Consider the following 19,336-nt stretch of genomic DNA (forward strand, 5'->3'; position numbering starts at 1 on the left):
TTCTGACAGTGGAAGTAGAACATAGCCTTTGAAACTAGTAGCCATTGATACTCCATGAATTTGTCACAGTCTCCTTGAAGACAGCCATCAATACTTCTAATTGGAGCGAATTTCATGAACCAGCAATAAACTGATCTGCCCAGCCCAGGCATGACCAAACTTGGCCCTCCAGCTGCTTTGGGACTACAACTCCCATCATCCATAGCTAACAGGACCTGTGGTCAGGGATGATGGGAATTGTAGTCCCAAAACAGCTGGAGGGCCAAGTTTGGCCATGCCTGGCCCAGCCCTTGCTTTGAGTCCAATTCTAACCACATTTTCTTGAGAATAAGCCCCTTTCAGTTATCTACATTGCAAACCTGCAAATGTGAAATCAATTTCAATGAACTTGGAATAATTGCTGCACTTGGAATGATATAAGTTGCTGCTCATTTTTCATATGGATTCTGTAGTCAGCCTCTGTTGCATGAGGAATTCAGTGTCACTGATTCCAGTTAGTCTACTACCTATATAAAATGCTTTACACTTTAGTCTTCTATTCTACTAATTCTGCTATTCACATTTGTATTAAAGTGAAGTGAAATGAACTGTACATTGGACAGTCAGTTCAAAATTCCAAGTGTTATTTTTCTTGACTTGCATAGCTCATTCGGTAGAGCAGCAGAATGTGATTCTCCATATAGTAATGGTGATAAAGATGAGAGGTTTCCTGTGGGTCATTTGACACTTGTGAGTAATTCATAATGCACTATTTTGACACCAAAAATATATTCTGCCTTCAACACCTGTGTATTAAAATCTTATCTGGAGCATCCCGTTTGGGTTTCTCGCATTTGTATTCTGTACTTTCTGTGTCCACTGTTCAAAAGAATTACAAGAATGACTTTGCTTATGAATTACAATGCCAAACATGTTCCTACAAAAGTCGGGTTCCTACAAAGCCAGGTTTCTCTATAAGGGAGGGTCAAACTACGGTAGGGCCACATCTGCAGTATATATATTTAAAGAAGTACCATACCACGTTAAACAGCCATAGCTTCCTGCCAAGAATCTTGTGAATGGTAGTTTCTTAATGGTGCTAAGACTTGTTAGGAGGCCCCTATCCCCCAGAGAGCTGCATTTCCCAGAATCCCCTGAGAAGAGAGATTGACCATTAAACCGCCCCATGAATCGGGGTCTCATAGCAGCTCTCAGCACCCTTAATCTGCAGTTCCCAAGATTCTCTGGGGGAAGCCATGACTGTTTAAAGTAGTATAACAGTGCTTTAAATCCATAGTGCAGATGGGGTCTTGATGTGATCAGGCAGGCATCCCCAAACTTCGGCCCTCCAGATGTTTTGGACTACAATTCCCACCATCCCTGACCACTGGTCCTCTTAGCTAGGGATCATGGGAGTTGTAGGCCAAAACATATGGAGGGCCAAAGTTTGGGGATGCCTGTGATAAGGGAAGTATGAGCACAGAATTCCACACATTTTAATAACAAACTACAGTTCCCAGGGTTCCCAGGGGGAAAGCCACAACTGTTAAAATGGCATGCTTTAAATGTCTGGTGTGGATATGCCCTGTGTTAGTATTCATGTAATTAACTCATGGGAAGTATTAAGTAGCACAATAACCTTTAGCTGTGCAATAAAACTTACTCGCTCCAGAGGGTTGAGGAAACCCTCAGAATAGATTTAGGGGTTGTACAGGGAGGAGCACACAGGGAAAGGAAGAGGGAGGAGAGGTTCCATTGCATAGCTAAAAGTCCTTGCATTGGCATAACAGCTGGATCAGACCAAAGGTCCATTTAGGACACTGGTACCCATAACAATGTCCTCCAGATGTTGTGCACTCCAACCCTCACTTGTCCCAGTATGGTCAATGATTGGGGATGATTGGTAGTCATAGTCCCAAATATCTGGAGAGCAATCATATTGGATAGCTGATCTTGTCCCCAACAGCTGCCAGACAGATACTTCAAGGAAGCTACAAGCAGGGCATTTAGGCAATATTTCTCCCTTGCATCTTCTCCCCAGCAATTGGCATTTAGAAGTCTAATGCCTCTGCATCTGGAGGTTACATTTAGTTGTCATGAGTAAGAGCTGAGTGTTGATAGACATGGGATTTATTACTGTGCTATTTAATGCAAGTGCACAGTAGCAACTGATATTTAGATGCTGTTTAGTGCAGCGCATGCGTGTGTGTGCGCGCACACACACACACACATACACACAAAGTGCAGTTGCATATAATTTTGATCTGATGCAAAATATGCCTACAGCAGAAATCCATATTTTAGTTTCTCTCTCTCTTTTTCATAGCATCAGTCTTAGGGGAAAAGCTTATCTTCCATCTAACATGCCACCAGGGGAACCAAATTGGATTAGCAAAAGTTTTATGCATAACTTCCAAAAATTACTCCTGAGATGAGCTGTGTTCCATAATTGCTATCCTAGGGGACAAACAGACTGTTCAAAATATGCCAGCTGCACTTGTTAAAGCATTTAGCAGCTCACCAAATTGCATTAAAGAACTATCACAATGCTCTTCATTAACTATTTATTACACCAAATGTGTTCTCTCTTGCTCCCCCATCTCCTACACATGTGTGTGATGTATGTGTGATATATAATATAATTTAATATGAATAAATGCAATGTAATAAATTGTATTTAGTGAAGTTTTGGAGGCCTAGTTATAAAATGAGGTCTACAGCTGTACAACAGGATCAGATGTGAGTTGTCAGTTTGGGCGGAATAATAACTTTTTACCTGTGGCTGGTCTGCTTGCTGCCTGTTCCCAAAATTTGTGTACATGGTCAAGGAGTAATAAAAGTCCTTTGGACTCCTCTCCACAGACACAGCCCAAAAAGAAGAAGTGTGCATGCACATGAAAGCTCATACCTACCCATTTTCTCCTAAAATAAGATGTAGCCATAAAATAAGCCATAGCAGGATTTTTAAGCATTCAAGGAATATAAGCCATACCCCCAAAATAAGCCATAGTGATAGGCAGTTTAACTTTGTAGGTTAAACCAGGTATCCCCAAACTGCGGCCCTCCAGATGTTTTGGCCTACAACTCCCATGATCCCTAGCTAACAGGACCAGTGGTCAGGGATGATGGGAATTGTAGTCCAAAACATCTGGAGGGCTGAAGTTTGGGGATGCCTGGGTTAAACTGTACCATACTTTAATAATAATAATAATAATAATAATAATAATAATAATAATAATAATAATAAAGACACCCCCTGAAAATAAGCCATAGTGTTTTTTTTTGAGGAAAAATAAATATAAGACGGTGTCCTATTTTTGGAGAAACACGGGTATGACAAACTTAGTTGGTCTCTAAGGTGCTACTGGAAGGATTTTTTTAATTTTTTATTTGTTTTGACAGCCCAAAATGACCATGAATCATTTGTGCTAGATAGATAGCAGAGAATGGACAGCAGAACTGGCATCCATCATGCTAATTTCAACAAAAGACCTATTTTTTTAAACATTTGTGATAGTTTGCAGTGATCTTAGGCAGTAAAGAGAAGAGAAAGCAATGTTACAAATGAGTATGGCTTTCTTCAAGAACCCATCACTGGGGTTGCTTCCAGAGAGACTTTGATCGTGACTTTGCCAATCAGATCCCACTTAACCCCGAAGACCTTTGAACTGGTTAATTTATAAACAACTGGCTGAGCTTAAAACTGCTTGCGATAATAAGGACTAAATGGGATGAGCTAGGCAATTTCTGTTGCTGGTGCATTAGGAATTAAGAGGGCTGCATAATCAATACTGAGACCACTATCAGCAACAAACATCTATTCCCACATGAATGCTTTGCCTGATTGGCCACACAGACAAAAGGTTTCATTTAAGCATGATTTAAGACTAGCTGATTAGTGCGAATACAGATGTGCATTAAGACACTGCTGACGCCTGTTACAGATTATCTGGAATGGGCTGGCCTTTGGCTTAACTAGCATTCTGCCAGCTTTAATGACCTTAATGAATTGCATATTCCGTCTTTATCAGCTTTGTGGGCTATTGGCCATTTGGATGAAAGTATTGTTTATAGCAAGTAACAAACACCATAGTCTTATTGTTGGCAAGTGCTGTAGGATTTCTTGCCAAACCTGAAAATGGGATTTGGGGAAGCTCTGATAAGGGAAGGTGGGGTGAGGGAGAGAGAGAGAGAGAGAGAGAGAGAAGAATGAAAGAAAGTTGGTGGTTGGCCCAGATTTTTGAAGATCCTTGGGAACTCTGGAGCTAGTTTATTAGACCACAGAAAGAAAAAGTGATGAGTTTGCAACTAATTAGGGTTGGTGCTGCATGCAGTGGTTTAATGTGGAAAGTGGTTTATGTTTCAAACAGGAAATGGTACATTATTTCCTGTTTTATGCATGGAGAATTGAGAATGAGAAGTAATTATTCTGGAGCTATGCAGGTATCAAAATGCAAGTCATACAGATTCACATCCGGGATTCTTCTCAATGTACCCTCCCACTGAATTCCTATTAAACCTTCCCATTGAAACCAAGGGATTCATATGATTGCTCAACTTTGGCTGGCTCATTCTCCTAGGGTAGAACTACATGTTGCAGGAGTCATGGGGCTGCTACCAAAAATGTTATCCTTATGTCAGATGGCTTCTGATGGGAGTTTCTATCTTGAAGCTTAGTAACAGTTTCAGCGGGTAGCTTTTGACTGGACTGTGGCAGGGGGGTGTTTAAGGTCCCTGTGAGGCCATGTCCCAAGCCCATTTGGGAATCCCATGATAGCTATTTAAAGTTTATAATGGTGCTAATTACCTCTTTATACACACAAAAATTATTTTCTGTTGCTTTATTTGGAACATCTATGTCATCGCTTTCTTCTGTCATTGAACTTGACAAGGTTCTCAGGTGGTCTTCCATCCAGGCACAGACCAGAATCAAGCCCGCTAGCTTCAGCAATTTTGGTTGCACCTTGTGCCTCACTGCAAATAGGGTAATACAGAGCTAGAAAATGCTCAGAAAAGGGCAACCGAAAGGCTCAAGTGGATGAAGCAACTCCATTTAGGGCTTTTTAGTTTAGAGAAAAGGCAAGTAAGAGGAGATATGATAGAGTTACGCAAATTTATGCGTGGCGCACAGAAAATGGATAGATTAACATCCCCCCTCCTGCCCTTTCTCATAACAGTAGAACTCATGTACCCTCTAGGGTGCCAAAAAAGAGAGGACATGCATTTACCAAAAGAGAGGGGAAAAGATGAGTCATGATTTATGTGTATAGATGCAGATTTAAAAACAATTGCTATAATCAAACAGAAATATAGTACATTCCACCAGTGAATTGTGCACGTCTGTTCTGTGTACTATCCTGAAATAAACAGTAAATTGCAAGAACTCGGGCCAGGAGGAAGATGAATTTCAAGTAAGTCTTCAAAAGGTTTTATTTATGTAATGACAGGATGAATTCAAATAGGAATCAATTCCAGTATGATAGTGAGGCAAATAAAAATTAATTCCAGCGAAAAAAAATCCCAGGACAAGACCCTGTTTCGCCAATTCTTCATCAGCAATGTTTTAATGGTCAGAGTGTACCAAGTATGTTTGTCCTGGGATTTTTTCACTGGAATTAATTTTTATTTGCCTCATTATCATACTGGAATTGATTCCTACCGTGTTTCTCATATTATAAGACATGTCTTATATTTATTTTTTCCTAAAAAAAACACACTATGGCTTATTTTCAAGGGATGTCTTATTTTTTTCCTCCTCCTCCTGCCGCGGCCAGCATTGCTGCTGCGCCTATCACTATGTCTTATTTTCGGGTATGGCTTATATTCCTTGAATGCTTAAAAATCCTGCTATGGCTTATTTTATGGGTATGTCTTAAAATATGAGAAACAGGGTATTTGAATTCATCCTATCATTACATAAATAAAACCTTTTGAAGACTTACTTGAAATTCATCTTCCTCCTGGCCCGAGTTCTTGCAATTTACTGTTTATTTCTGTGTACTGTCCTGGCACTAACTGTTGATGGGCAGCTTTGACGCCCCTTCTGCTCTCCCTTCTTAGGGTTCTTTACCTTTAAACTGGACTTTGATCCAAGTTCAATAAAGGGCTTCAAATACAGAGGACCCTTCTCTATAAAAGTAGCTCCAATAGGTCTGCATGTGACCCACTGCACGCGATTTAGGAGCCTCTCTTTCCTTTCCTCCTTTTTCTAGGTGATGGTGTTTGTTCGTTTTGCTTTTTTTACAAAACAAGAAACCTTCCAAATAATTATTGATGTAGTTTGAAAATCTTTGCATGTGGTAATTTTTTTTTTTACTTCTACCACTATCATTCTTCTTAAAGTAAAAGAGATGCAGCAGACTGAAATATATTGGCCGAAAAGAAGAACACTCACGCATTACTGATTTACTTATGCTCCAGGCACATAAATTCCTGTATCGTCCTTGGCAAGTGTCAAGTATGGATATGAGGATAAAAGAATAAATCTATACCTAAGCAAAGATTTTTCCTCAGCTTTTGGAAGCTTTTTATGAAATGCTCCAAGGGGAGTACGCTGTAATGGCTTTCTTTTCTTTTCTTTTTCTTTTAAAAACCATAGCATTGTGCTTGTGTGCATGAGCCCTTGTTCCTGTTTATCCCAAACCACAATGCTGATGTTATAGAGTCCTCTATTATCACTTAACAAGAGCCCCGCTCAGGTGTCCAAAAGTGTGTGGTGGGATAAAATGTGTAACGGGCATGAGGCACATGTGCTGGCCCTACCCACAATATTGGTGTCCCGGCCTGCTCTTCCCCTTCCCTCCCTACATTCAGCAGGAAGCTCAGAAGTTTCCCCTGCCAAGCAGGAAGTTTCCTGCTTGGCAGGGGGTTGGACTGGATGGCCCTTGTGGTCTCTTCCAACTCTATATATAATGTTTCAACAAGTAAAATCGATGTGCAAAAAATGATACATGGGAGGGGGAAAAAATGAGACATTGCACTACCTTTGTAACCCAAGAAAATCCTTAATAAAAATAATTCTAAAGGTAAAAGAAGAAGCAGAAGAAAAGAAAAGCTTGTAAGTACATTCTGCTGAGTGTGCTTAGAAGCCTCCCATGGAGTGGGAGTCCTGATAGAGCAAAGATCTCATTTGTGAGGAAGCTTCCAAGTACACTCAGCCCAATGCAAATACTAGCCTTCAGGGCCCTTCAGAAACGTCTGGGACGGAGTAGGCAGGGGCAGGGAAGCTAGAGGCGGAGCCTGCACACATCACCAAGCATTCCTGCACACTCTGTGCTCTCACATGTACTTGGATGTCAGGGACTGGCCAGATGAGGGGGAGTCATGGGAGGCAGCAGCTGGGGAAACCCCAAGGGAAACCCCAGTGGAGGAAGGCTCATAGCCAGGGGATTGTTGGTGGGACACTGATGAGAGGTCAGAGGGAGAAGATTGGGAGGAGGTGCCGGATACCGAAGGGGCAGCAGGGTTTAGTGAGCAGGAAGAGCCTGTGACAGGGAGCAGTTCAGACTCTGAGGCTGAAGCCGGGGGGGGGGGTGTCAAGAGACTGCAGAAGAACCCAGGGAGTCTCCCTCCCCTGTTGTGACAACTACTGGCTTTGCTGTTCTTGTTCCTTGCTGCCACCTTGTATTGAGTGAGCCAGCAGCAACGGGAGCAATGGGGAGGCAGCAGCCTGCACCTGCCTTTGCCTCTACCTCTGCATACTGGTACTTACTGGGTTCAGTGAAGCAAGGAAATGGCCAGTGATTACAAGAGTGAGGTGGGACAGCCCTGCTGAAGACCTCTTGCCCAATGGTCCACCATAAGGTGGAGCTGGCACAAACACCAGTCTCCCTCAGTCTAATGACTGAGGTATGGAGGAAAATATACATCTCAGCACACCTATTTCTCATCTACAATGGCCACAGTATATAAATTGATACACTATAGTATGCACATTAGGTATGGATATGTCCAGTGCTGTCCTGCTTCTGTAAATTAGGAAATCCACTCCAGATCTGTGTGTGTGCAAGCATCTGTGAATTGTGGTCCAGGTTCATGTGTTAGTTTGCTTAGTGTATATGATTGTCTAATAAATTCTAATGCAGGAACCATTGCCCTTTGTCAGACTTCTTCAGGAGACACAATTGCCAAGGACTACAACCTGTATAAATCTGCTGGAAAGTTTCTACCAGCTCTTATTATTATGTTACTGGTGTCCTTCTGTGTCAATAGTGGGATTAAAAGCTTAATGACATCCATTGTGGAAGCACAAAGCTTATATTTTCTGTCTTTCACCTCCAGATGCTTGCCTTATTATTTTCATGCAAAAGCCACAAGCATTGCCTGTTTGACCTTCCTTTACAAGTAGCAAAGGAATCACATTTCATTAATTTATATATACCGAATGAGAGCATGCAAAATCTATTCAATGCTATTTTTGCATTATGTAATTGGAGGATTTGGAAGGGATTTTCCTGGGCCGACTTGTCCCACAATCTGCAGTGAAAAGTATTCTCTGGATGTTAGTCCTGACTGCCAGATTCCTTTCCAGTGTTCTCTAGCATTTATTGGGAAGGAGATAGAAAAGTTCCTCTGGGTGCAATGTTTCTATTGCCCAGTTGCAATTACAAGTGGGCACATGACCCTGGTATACTGTTTTGCGACTGGTTGGCATCCTCGTAAAGAACAACTCATCAGCAATCCATGTGCTCAGGGTGTTGATTGCTCGTCATCTAGATGAAGAAGCAAGTTCAATACTGTTGGCACAGCTGCAGTCAGGCCAATAGAGAGGAGCTGCTTTAACTCTAACCCAGGGGTCCCCAGACTTACCGGCGTTTGGGCCGGTTCCCACCGCGCCGATCGCGCGGCGGGCCAGAGGACGAGGGAGCGCGCGCCTGTGGGGGCCGGCGGGGGAGTGCGCGCCCGTGCGCATGCGCACGGGCGCTTACTGGCGCGGCGGCGCGCTTCCAGGGTGGGAAAAGCGCCAAAAATCCGTTGTGCGCATGCGTATGGGCCTCCCCCGACCCGGAAGTGCACCAGAAATGACCTCTTCCGGGTCGGGAGAGGCCCATACGCATGCGCACAAAGGATTTTCGGCGCTTTTTTCCCGACCCGGAAGAGCGCTGCCGCGCTGCGCGCCGTAAGAGCAGGTGGCGGCGAGCGGCGGGGGTCATCGCGGGCCGGATTGGAAAGGCCAATTGGGCTGCATCCGGCCCCCGGGCCGTAGTTTGGGGACCCCTGCTCTAACCCCTCCAATAGTACCGTATGCATTTTATTTATTTATCTTATACTATTTATACTAGGGACGCGGGTGACGCTGTGGGTTAAACCACAGAACCTATCCAGGAGCCTAGGGTGCCAAACGACAATAAAAAAACTTTAGAAGATTCTAATACTGGTGCAGACTGGTGCAGACTGGGAAGGATCTCAACTTAATACATTTCAAGAATACAGTAAATAATCTCCTCTTAGAATGGGAGGTGAAAGAAGAATTGGTGAAAGGGACAGTGGTGGAATGGGCGCAAGACCTAGGGTATAACATCTATATGGATCAATGGGAGAAATTATGGAGGGAGGATATTAAATTTACGGAGTGCTACAATCTCAGAGAAAATATTATGAAAATGCAATACAGATGGCACCACACTCCAGCAAAACTTGGGAAGATGTATATCACCAACTTGCTGGAGGTGTAAAGATGATATAGGGTCATATATGCACACGTGGTGGGAATGCACAGCCATTAAGGAATTTTGCATCCATACGTCACTACGGAGCGACGCTGAGTGCTACGGAGCGGGTTTGGTGCTCGCAGCAGCGGTGCTGGAGCTCAAACTGCGAGCAAGCCATGGTGCAGAGTGAATTTTACAGGGCCGCCCTGTAAAACTCACTCCGCGCCACAGCTTGCCCAGCTCGCGCTTTGATTCTTTCTGCTTGGGCGAGGCCAGGGGCGAGTCAGAGAGGGTGTCAGCGGCCCGCCCCTGGCCTCGCCTGAGCAGAAAGAATCAAATGCAAGCCGAGCAAGCCGCCCTGTCTGCTCTGGCAAGGCTAGGGCCGGGCGCATGCGGCAGCCGTTGGTGGAGGTGGCAAGGGGCCACGGCGCTGACCCCTGCAGAGTGGAGCCCGGGGCGCCCCATCCTCATATTGCGATGCCCCTGAGTTTAGGTAGCTCTGTTCCTATAATTCCGAAAAGTAAAGCTTCTGGTCTTTTTTATTTTATTTTATTTTTTACAAACATTATTTTAAACATGCTTTTCAGTTCATTATACAGTATATAATTTCCCAGTAATGTTTTGTTTAAGTTTTTTGTTGTTTCAGTTTTTTTGTACACTGCTTGGATATATTTTTAATATATTAAGCGGTAAAGAAATCAAACAATCAAATCAATCAAATATTTCAGATACCCAGGTCCCAAGCTGCATAGGGCTTCATACACCAAAACCATCATCTTAAAACCATCATTGGTTGCTAACTGGCAGCCAATGAACTTTATGGGAAGCCATATGCCCCCTTCATAGCAGTAGTGCTTCTGAATACAGTACCAGTTGCTGGAAGCTACATGAAGGGGGAGTGTTCTTGGGCTCAGGCATCTGGGTGGCAATGTGAGGAGGAGAAGAAGAAGAAGAAGAAGAAGAAGAAGAAGAAGAAGAAGAAGAAGAAGAAGAAGAAGAAGAAGAAGAAGAAGAAGAAGAAGAAGAAGAGGAGGAGGAGGAGGAGTAGTAGTTTGGATTTGATATCCCGCTTTAACACTACTCGAAGGAGTCTCAAAGCGGCTAACATTCTCCTTTCTCTTCCTCCCCCACAACAAACACTCTGTGAGGTGGGTGGGGCTGAGAGACTTCAAAGAAGTGTGACTAGCCCAAGGTCACCCAGCAGCTGCATGTGGAGGAGCGGGGACACGAACCCGGTTCATCAGATTATGTGTCTACTGCTCTTAACCACTACACCACACTGGCTGTAGTCCACAGGATGCTGGACTAGATGGGCCACTTGCCTGAACCAGCAGGCTCTTCTTGTGTTCCTATGACAGCCATGACACCCCCAGCCTGACTCTGCCCCACATTTACAAAGATAATAAAATCTGTAGGTCGCATCTGACAACTTGTCGATGAGGATGAGAATGAGGAGAATGGTGGTGATTGTAAATGAGACGTCCCTCTTTGGCTATGGGTTTAATGCACATATTTCCATTTTGTTTCTCTTGGCTTCATTTGATATTTTATATGGTTTTAATATGCACATTATATCCTGAAGTGAAAGATGGAGCAGGGCAGAAATTTTATTCCTCTTCTTAAGATAAAATATAATGATAAGTTATCTCGAAACTTCTCTCACTGTGGGATATAACACACACACCACCCACCCCCCGTCTCAGGTAATTACATAGCCTTTGGTAGCACTTCTGTACATTATTAATGTTGCTTATTGCTTCACACAACATTTAGTTCTTGAATCTACCCACATCAACGCTAGTTGCTGCTTGGTCGATTCTGATGACAAAAATAATAAATTGGAGGTATAGTGTTTGTTTACACAGAGCACATTAGGCTGGTAGTTATCAAATAAGAACTGTATTACCACCTTAAATTACGCTGAAAATAAAATCAATAGCTTATTTAAACACTAAGCAAACCCTCACAACAACCACAAATATTGCTCCAGGAAACACAGCAGCAACTTTTAATATGGAAGGATGCAGACAAGCTCACAAAAAGAAATTTCAAAGGGAAAAGATGCAGGGGGGAAAGGCTAGCTTTAGGGATGCATGATTATTTATTCAATCTACATGCAGCATAGTTTGCTTGTTTTTCATCCTTTAAAGTGCTTTATAATACATAATAAATATGTGTGTACATGTCTTCGTTTCATTGTGATGCAATGGCAGCTCCTGGATTCCAAATGCCCCTGAATTGTTTTGACAAAGTACTTTAGCTTATAACAGCTCTACCTGGTAAACTGACAGTTCATCAATAGCACAAGCTGTGAAAAAATAGTTTGCATGTAACTCAGAGCACCATTTTGGGTCTCCAGTGAACCCCAGCCTGCTTGTTCCAAAGTGTTTTGTCTTCTGAGTCAAAAGGTTTTGTAAAAGTTACCACATGTGGTTGTTGGCAGATCTTCATAGTTCCCAATCAGAATATGGTTGAATTAAATAATAATAATAATAATAATAATAATAATAATAATAATAATAATAAATTATTTGTACCCCGCCCATCTGGCCGGGTTTCCCCAGCCACTCTGGGTAGCTTCCAACAAAGATTAAAAATACGGTACATTAAAATGTCACACGTTAAAAAGTTCCCTAAATCGTGCTCGGAAACGTACTGGGAGCCAATGTAGGTCTTTCAAGACTGGTGTTATGTGGTCTCGGCGGCTGCTCCCAGTCACCAGTCTAGCTGCCGCATTCTGGATTAATTGTAGTTTCCGGGTCACCTTCAAAGGTAGCCCCACATAGAGTGCATTGCACTAGTCCAAGCGGGAGATAACTAGAGCATGCACCACTGCAACCCCCCTCCCCGCCCACAGCTCCTCCTGCCCATGATCACTCTGATTGGATGTCCCAGTGCATCCCCCCCCCTTGTGGAACTTGCCCCAGCCATTCTGTTGGCTGGGTAGTGTCAGTGGGTTGTGGTACTACTGATAATGGACTTTGGCTGATAATCAGTGGGCAGCCAAGAGTCTTGGGTATGTGTCCTGTACTGATTCTTCATTTATCATCGAAGCAAGGGATCTATCCAACAGGGCAAGTTTGCTGACACAGCAGGGGAACTCACCAAGCAGGTAAATAGACCAGAAACCTCACATCAAGGACCTAATCCAATGAACTTTTGCAACAGCCAGGAAGCAACTGAAAGGTTTCACAGCTAGTTTGTCTGCTCCACCCTTTCCTGGAGCATTTGTGATCCAAGATATACTTTGTTTCATCATTCTTCTTCCCAATTCAGGCTCAAGAGACCTTCTGCTGCGAAAGATATAGTGCACAGTACACTGGTCTGCACTTTGGCTCAGACTGACTACTGTCTATGTTCCTGGATTCCTGTGGATTATTGTGGTGAGTCTGCAGCTGGGCTGTGTGACCTGTTGGATATGTTAGGTCCCCCCATTCTTCAGACTCCTTAAGTGTGTGTGTGTGTGTGTGTGTGTGTGTGTGTGTCAGTTTGGGGGTGTTTAACAGGGGCCATTCACTCATCTTGCTCCTGATATGGGCTGGGGCTGGGCTCTGCCCCCTTTGAGGAAGCCTCAACTAGTTCCAGATCAGTCTTGAAAGGAAGGTCATGGGACATGACAGTACAGTGCCAATGGTTCCTCAACCTCAAATGCAAGATGGGCATCCACTTATTATCAGAACACAAAACATTTATTGGACACAAATACGGAAGTAAATACGGTTCAGGAGGGGATGGGATCTTTTCACCAGGCATGGGGAAAGGCAAAAGCTCAATAGTATACTATATGCTTTGCATTCAAAAGCTTCCAGGTCCAATCCTGATTCCCCAGCATCTCCAGGTGGGACTGGGGATGTCCCCTGCCTGGAATTCAGAAGAGCCACTGTCACTCAGGGTAGACAATACTACAGTATAAGGCAGCTTTCTGTGTTCTTATGATTCAAAACTGGCTTCCTCATCACTCCTCCAGAAGGGGCTGATAGCATCAAAAAGGACATACTGCTGGGAAAGGCAAAGATGGTAAGAAAATTTCCAAAGTACCACCTCCCTGAAGTTTCAGTTGCTCATGCTGATTTCACTCATATTAACTTTTATATTTGTTTATGCATGCCAAGGTTATCTCACTTAGTTGAGGGATAAGCAACCCCACCAAACACCTTCAAATCACTCACTTAAAAAAAAATCCAATTGGCCCTTCAAGGCAGCTCTCCTTTGTTGGTGTACAGTGACTCTGGTACCTGGATAGGGAAAACCACAATGCTTCCACCATAGCTCATCTGTTTTGTTCATGGATAATGTATATGCATCAGCAAGAGATCGGAAGGCTGGCGGACCAAACGGAATGCTCAGGTGAAAAGCCACAAGGCAGATTCCATGTGTTGCTCTGCACTCCTGTAGACTTGGCAAAATGGGCACAGGAAATGCTGGTGAAGGACTCGGTCTCCAGTGTTTGTTCTAATCTAAGCTTAATATAGGCAAAGGCTTTTGGGGGAACTGAGCAACGATGCTTCCTGCTGTTCTGAACAGTATGTGATGATGCTGATGCTTTATTTCGCCCAGGGATAGAAATATAGCAAACTGACACAGTGGGTTAAGGGCTGACTATGTTAGACTGGAGACTGAGAATACCTATTAGCATTGCTCAAGCTAATCACCCCTTAAAGGGGGAAATCATATCTTGCTTTTTATCTGCCAAGGCTCTGCTGTCAACAGAGATTTAAAGACATCGCAATATTATACAACGGCAGTCTGTATAAGTGGCCTGATATGGTGTACACAGTAAAAGAACACCCAGGGCTATGTTAGCAACAGATGTTTGAAGTTAAAGCAGAGTTCAAAAATACCTGATGAGTGTATTGCAGTAGATGCCTCCTCATCCATGGTTGAACAATTAGGCCTCTATAAATAATTCATACAGATTTAAACCTTGTGCTGTTTGAGGGAGACTTTCCACCTTATTTAGGTAGGTAGCTGTGTTGGTCTGACGCAGTCGAAATAAATATAAACATTTTTAAAAATGCACGCACACTTATTCAGAAAAAAACTGAAACAGAAGTCACAAGACCCTTATATATAGTGGGAAGGTGGGGTGGGGTTTTTCTCAGGAGGGTAGTAGGAGATGGGTGATGGACTCAATGGGTATGGTAAACCTGTTGACGACTGTTGTTGTTGTTTAGTCGTTTAGTCGTGTCCGACTCTTCGTGACCCCATGGACCATAGCACGCCAGGCACTCCTGTCTTGCACTGCCTCCCGCAGTTTGGTCAAACTCATGTTCGTAGCTTCGAGAACACTGTCCAACCATCTTGTCCTCTGACGTCCCCTTCTCCTAGTGCCCTCAATCTTTCCCAACATCAGGGTCTTTTCCAAGGATTCTTCTCTTCTCATGAGGTGGCCAAAGTATTGGAGCCTCAGCTTCACGATCTGTCCTTCCAGGGAGCACTCAGGGCTGATTTCCTTAAGAATGGATAGGTTTGATCTTCTTGCAGTCCATGGGACTCTCAAGAGTCTCGTCCAGCACCACAATTCAAAAGCATCAATTCTTCGGCGATCAGCCTTCTTTATGGTCCAGCTCTCACTTCCATACATCACTACTGGGAAAACCATAGCTTTAACTATACGGACCTTTGTCGGCAAGGTGATGTCTCTGCTTTTTAAGATGCTGTCTAGGTTTGTCATTGCTTTTCTCCCAAGAAGCAGGCGTCTTTTAATTTCGTGACTGCTGTCACCATCTGCAGTGATCAAGGAGCCCAAGAAAGTAAAATCTCTCACTGCCTCCATTTCTTCCCCTTCTATTTGCCAGGAGGTGATGGGACCAGTGGCCATGATCTTGGTTTTTTTGATGTTGAGCTTCAGACCATATTTTGCGCTCTCCTCTTTCACCCTCATTAAAAGGTTCTTTAATTCCTCCTCGCTTTCTGCCATCAAGGTTGTGTCATCTGCATATCTGAGGTTGTTGATATTTCTTCCGGCAATCTTAATTCCGGCTAGGGATTCATCTAGTCCAGCCTTTCGCATGATGAATTCTGCATATAAGTTAAATAAGCAGGGAGACAATATACAACCTTGTATATTGTATAACCTTGTATATCCTTTCCCAATTTTGAACCAATCAGTTGTTCCATATCCAGTTCTAACTGTAGCTTCTTGTCCCACATAGAGATTTCTAAGGAGACAGATGAGGTGATCAGGCACTCCCATTTCTTTAAGAACTTGCCATAGTTTGCTGTGGTCGACACAGTCAAAGGCTTTTGCATAGTCAATGAAGCAGAAGTAGATGTTTTTCTGGAACACTCTAGCTTTCTCCATAATCCAGCGCATGTTTGCTATTTGGTCTCTGGTTCCTCTGCCCTTTCGAAATCCAGCTTGCACTTCTGGGAGTTCTCGGTCCACATACTGCCTAAGCCTGCCTTGTAGAATTTTAAGCATAACCTTGCTAGCGTGTGAAATGAGCGCAATTGTGCGGTAGTTGGAGCACTCTTTGGCACTGCCCTTCTTTGGAATTGGGATGTAGACTGATCTTCTCCAATCCTCTGGCCATTGCTGAGTTTTCCAAACTTGCTGGCATATTGGGTGTAGCACCTTAACAGCATCATCTTTTAAAATTTTAAATAGTTCAGCTGGAATATCATCACTTCCACTGGCCTTGTTATTAGCAGTGCTTTCTAAGGCCCATTTGACTTCACTCTCCAAGATGTCTGGCTCAAGGTCAGCAACCACACTACCTGGGGTGTACGAGACCTCCATATCTTTCTGGTATAATTCCTCTGTGTATTCTTGCCACCTCTTCTTGATGTCTTCTGCTTCTGTTAGGTCCTTACCACTTTTGTCCTTGATTATGGTAATCTTTGTACGAAATGTTCCTTTCATGTCTCCAGTTTTCTTGAACAGATCTCTGGTTTTCCCCATTCTATTGTTTTCCTCTATTTCTTTGCATTGCTCATTTAAGAAGACCCTCTTGTCTCTCCTTGCTGTTTTTTGGAAAACTGCATTTAGTTTCCTGTATCTTTCCCTTTCTCCCTTGCATTTTGCTTGCCTCCTCTCCTCCGCTATTTGTAAGGCCTCGTTGGACAGCCATTTTGCTTTCTTGCATTTCCTTTTCCTTGGGATGGTTTTCGTTGCTGCCTCCTGTATAATGTTACGAGCCTCCATCCATAGTTCTTCAGGCACTCTGTTCACCAAATCTAAATCCTTAAACCTGTTCCTCACTTCCACTGTGTATTCATAAGGGATTTGATTCAGATTGTATCTTACTGGCCCAGTGGTTTTTCCTACTTTCTTCAGTTTAAGCTGGAATTTTGCTATAAGAAGCTGATGATCTGAGTTACAGTCAGCTCCAGGTCTTGTTTTTGCTGACTGTATAGAGCTTCTCCATCTTTGGCTGCAGAGAATATAATCAATCTGATTTCGATGCTGCCCATTTGGTGATATCCATGTGTAGAGTCGTCTCTTGTGTTGTTGGAAGAGAGTGTTTGTGATGACCAGCTTGTTCTCTTGACAGAACTCTATTAGCCTTTGCCCTGCTTCATTTTGAACTCCCAGGCCAAACTTGCCAGTTGTTCCTTTTATTTCTTGATTCCCTACTTTAGCATTCCAATCCCCTGTAATGAGAAGAACATCCTTCTTTGGTGTCATTTCTAGAAGGTGTTGTAGGTCTTCATAGAATTGGTCAATTTCACTTTCTTCAGCTCCGGTAGTTGGTGCATAAACTTGGATTACTGTGATGTTAAAAGGTCTGCCTTGGATTCGTATCGAGATCATTCTGTCATTTTTGAGATTGCATCCCATTACAGCTTTTGCCACTCTTTTGTTGACTATGAGGGCCACTCCATTTCTACTACGGGATTCTTGCCCACAGTAGTAGATATGATAGTCACCCGAACTGAATTCGCCCATTCCCTTCCATTTTAGTTCACTGATGCCCAGGATGTCGATATTTATTCTTGTCATCTCATTTTTGACCACATCCAGCTTACCTCCATTCATGGTTCTTACATTCCAGGTTCCTATGCAATATTTTTCTTTGCAGCATCGGACTTTCCTTTCGCTTCCAGGCATATCCGCAACTGAGCGTCCTTTCGGCTTTGGCCCAGCCGCTTCATCAGCTCTGAATCTACTTGTACTTGTCCTCCACTCTTCCTCAGTAGCATGTTGGACGCCTTCCGACCTGAGGGGCTCATCTTCCAGCGTCATAACTTTTATATGCCTATTGTCTTTGTCCATGGAGTTTTCTTGGCAGGGATACTGGAGTGGCTTGCCAGTTCCTTCTCCAGGTGGATCACGTTTAGTCAAAACTCTCCACTATGACCTGTCCATCTTGGGTGGCCCTGCATGGCATAGCTCATAGCTTCTCTGAGTTATTCAAGCCCCTTCGCCACAACAAGGCATTGATCCATGAAGGGGATCCATGACGACTGTTAACGACTGCAATTATTCCTACAGGAAAAAGCAAGGGATAGTATGCAGATGATTAGCATATGTAATGAGACAGGAATCCAATTGAGTCAATCACCCATCTCCTACTACCCTCCTAAGAAAAACCCCACCCCACTCTCCCAAGAAGTGTGCATGCACACGAAAGCTTATACCAAGAACAAACTCAGTTGGTCTCTAAGGTGCTACTGGACAATTTTTAAATATTTTTTTATACATTTCCACCTTATGTATATAAAATGGTAATCCTACACAGGCTTCTGTAAGGCGAAGCCACTGTGAATTCAGGGGAGCAGCTCTTCTTGTAAGCATTAATGGTTTTGGGACCACTGTAAACTGGCCAATAAACACGATTAAAGGCCGATATGCTTAGTTAAGCCCAACTCAACAGTTGTAACAGATAAAAGTCTTACTTGGGAATATGTTTCACTGAATTCTGTGGGAGTTATTTTCAACTAACTGTCCAGCAAACCATGTTAGAGTAATGAAGGTAATCCCATAAATATTACACTGGTGACATATAATATTTGTAATATATGACATATGTGATTTAGTAAGTGATGGGGTGGAGAGGAGAATACAGATTGATATACTAAAGTATACAGTGGAACCTCGGTTTACGAACGCAATCCGTTCCACGGAGGCGTTTGTAAACGGAGGCATTCGCTCCCCGAAGGCACGCTTCTGTGCGTGTGCGCGCTGCGCAGAGGCGATCTGCGCATCCGACGTCGCGGAACCCGGATGTAAACACTTCTGAGTTCACACCACTCGTAAACGGAGGCGTTCATAAACAGAGGTAGGTGTAAACCGAGGTTCCACTGTACACCTATCCTCTGAATGAAAGCAGGAAAGGGAGACTAACCAGCTGCTTTCTGCAACATTTTGGCTTCATTTTCTAGGTCCTGAAACTTTGTTATTGCTACTTGCATCCTGCCTTGGACTCATTGTGGCACAGCCTTCTGGTCTGCTTCATTCTAGCCTATGCTAAATTTTGCTTGGCTTAAGTCTTTGTCCTGACATTGCAAATATAAAACCACCTCCCTCTGGCACACCTTTATTAGCTTTATCCCTGACACAGCCTCCCCAGTTCATATTTTATTTCATATATTGGAAGCAGGGAATTTTCATTGGGGGCATCCACTGAGCGAAGAGGCGACTAAGCCTGTCAAAGTCTGAGTCATTTTCCTGGCTGATTGTTTACCCATGTTTATCTCTGCTTCTGTGATGGGTCTTCTAATTGTAACCAGTTGTGCTGGTGCAACACCAAAGTCGATTGCAT

The sequence above is a fragment of the Zootoca vivipara genome, chromosome 7, assembly GCF_963506605.1.
Source record: "Zootoca vivipara chromosome 7, rZooViv1.1, whole genome shotgun sequence".
In the NCBI taxonomy this organism is placed as follows: Eukaryota; Metazoa; Chordata; class Lepidosauria; order Squamata; family Lacertidae; genus Zootoca; species Zootoca vivipara.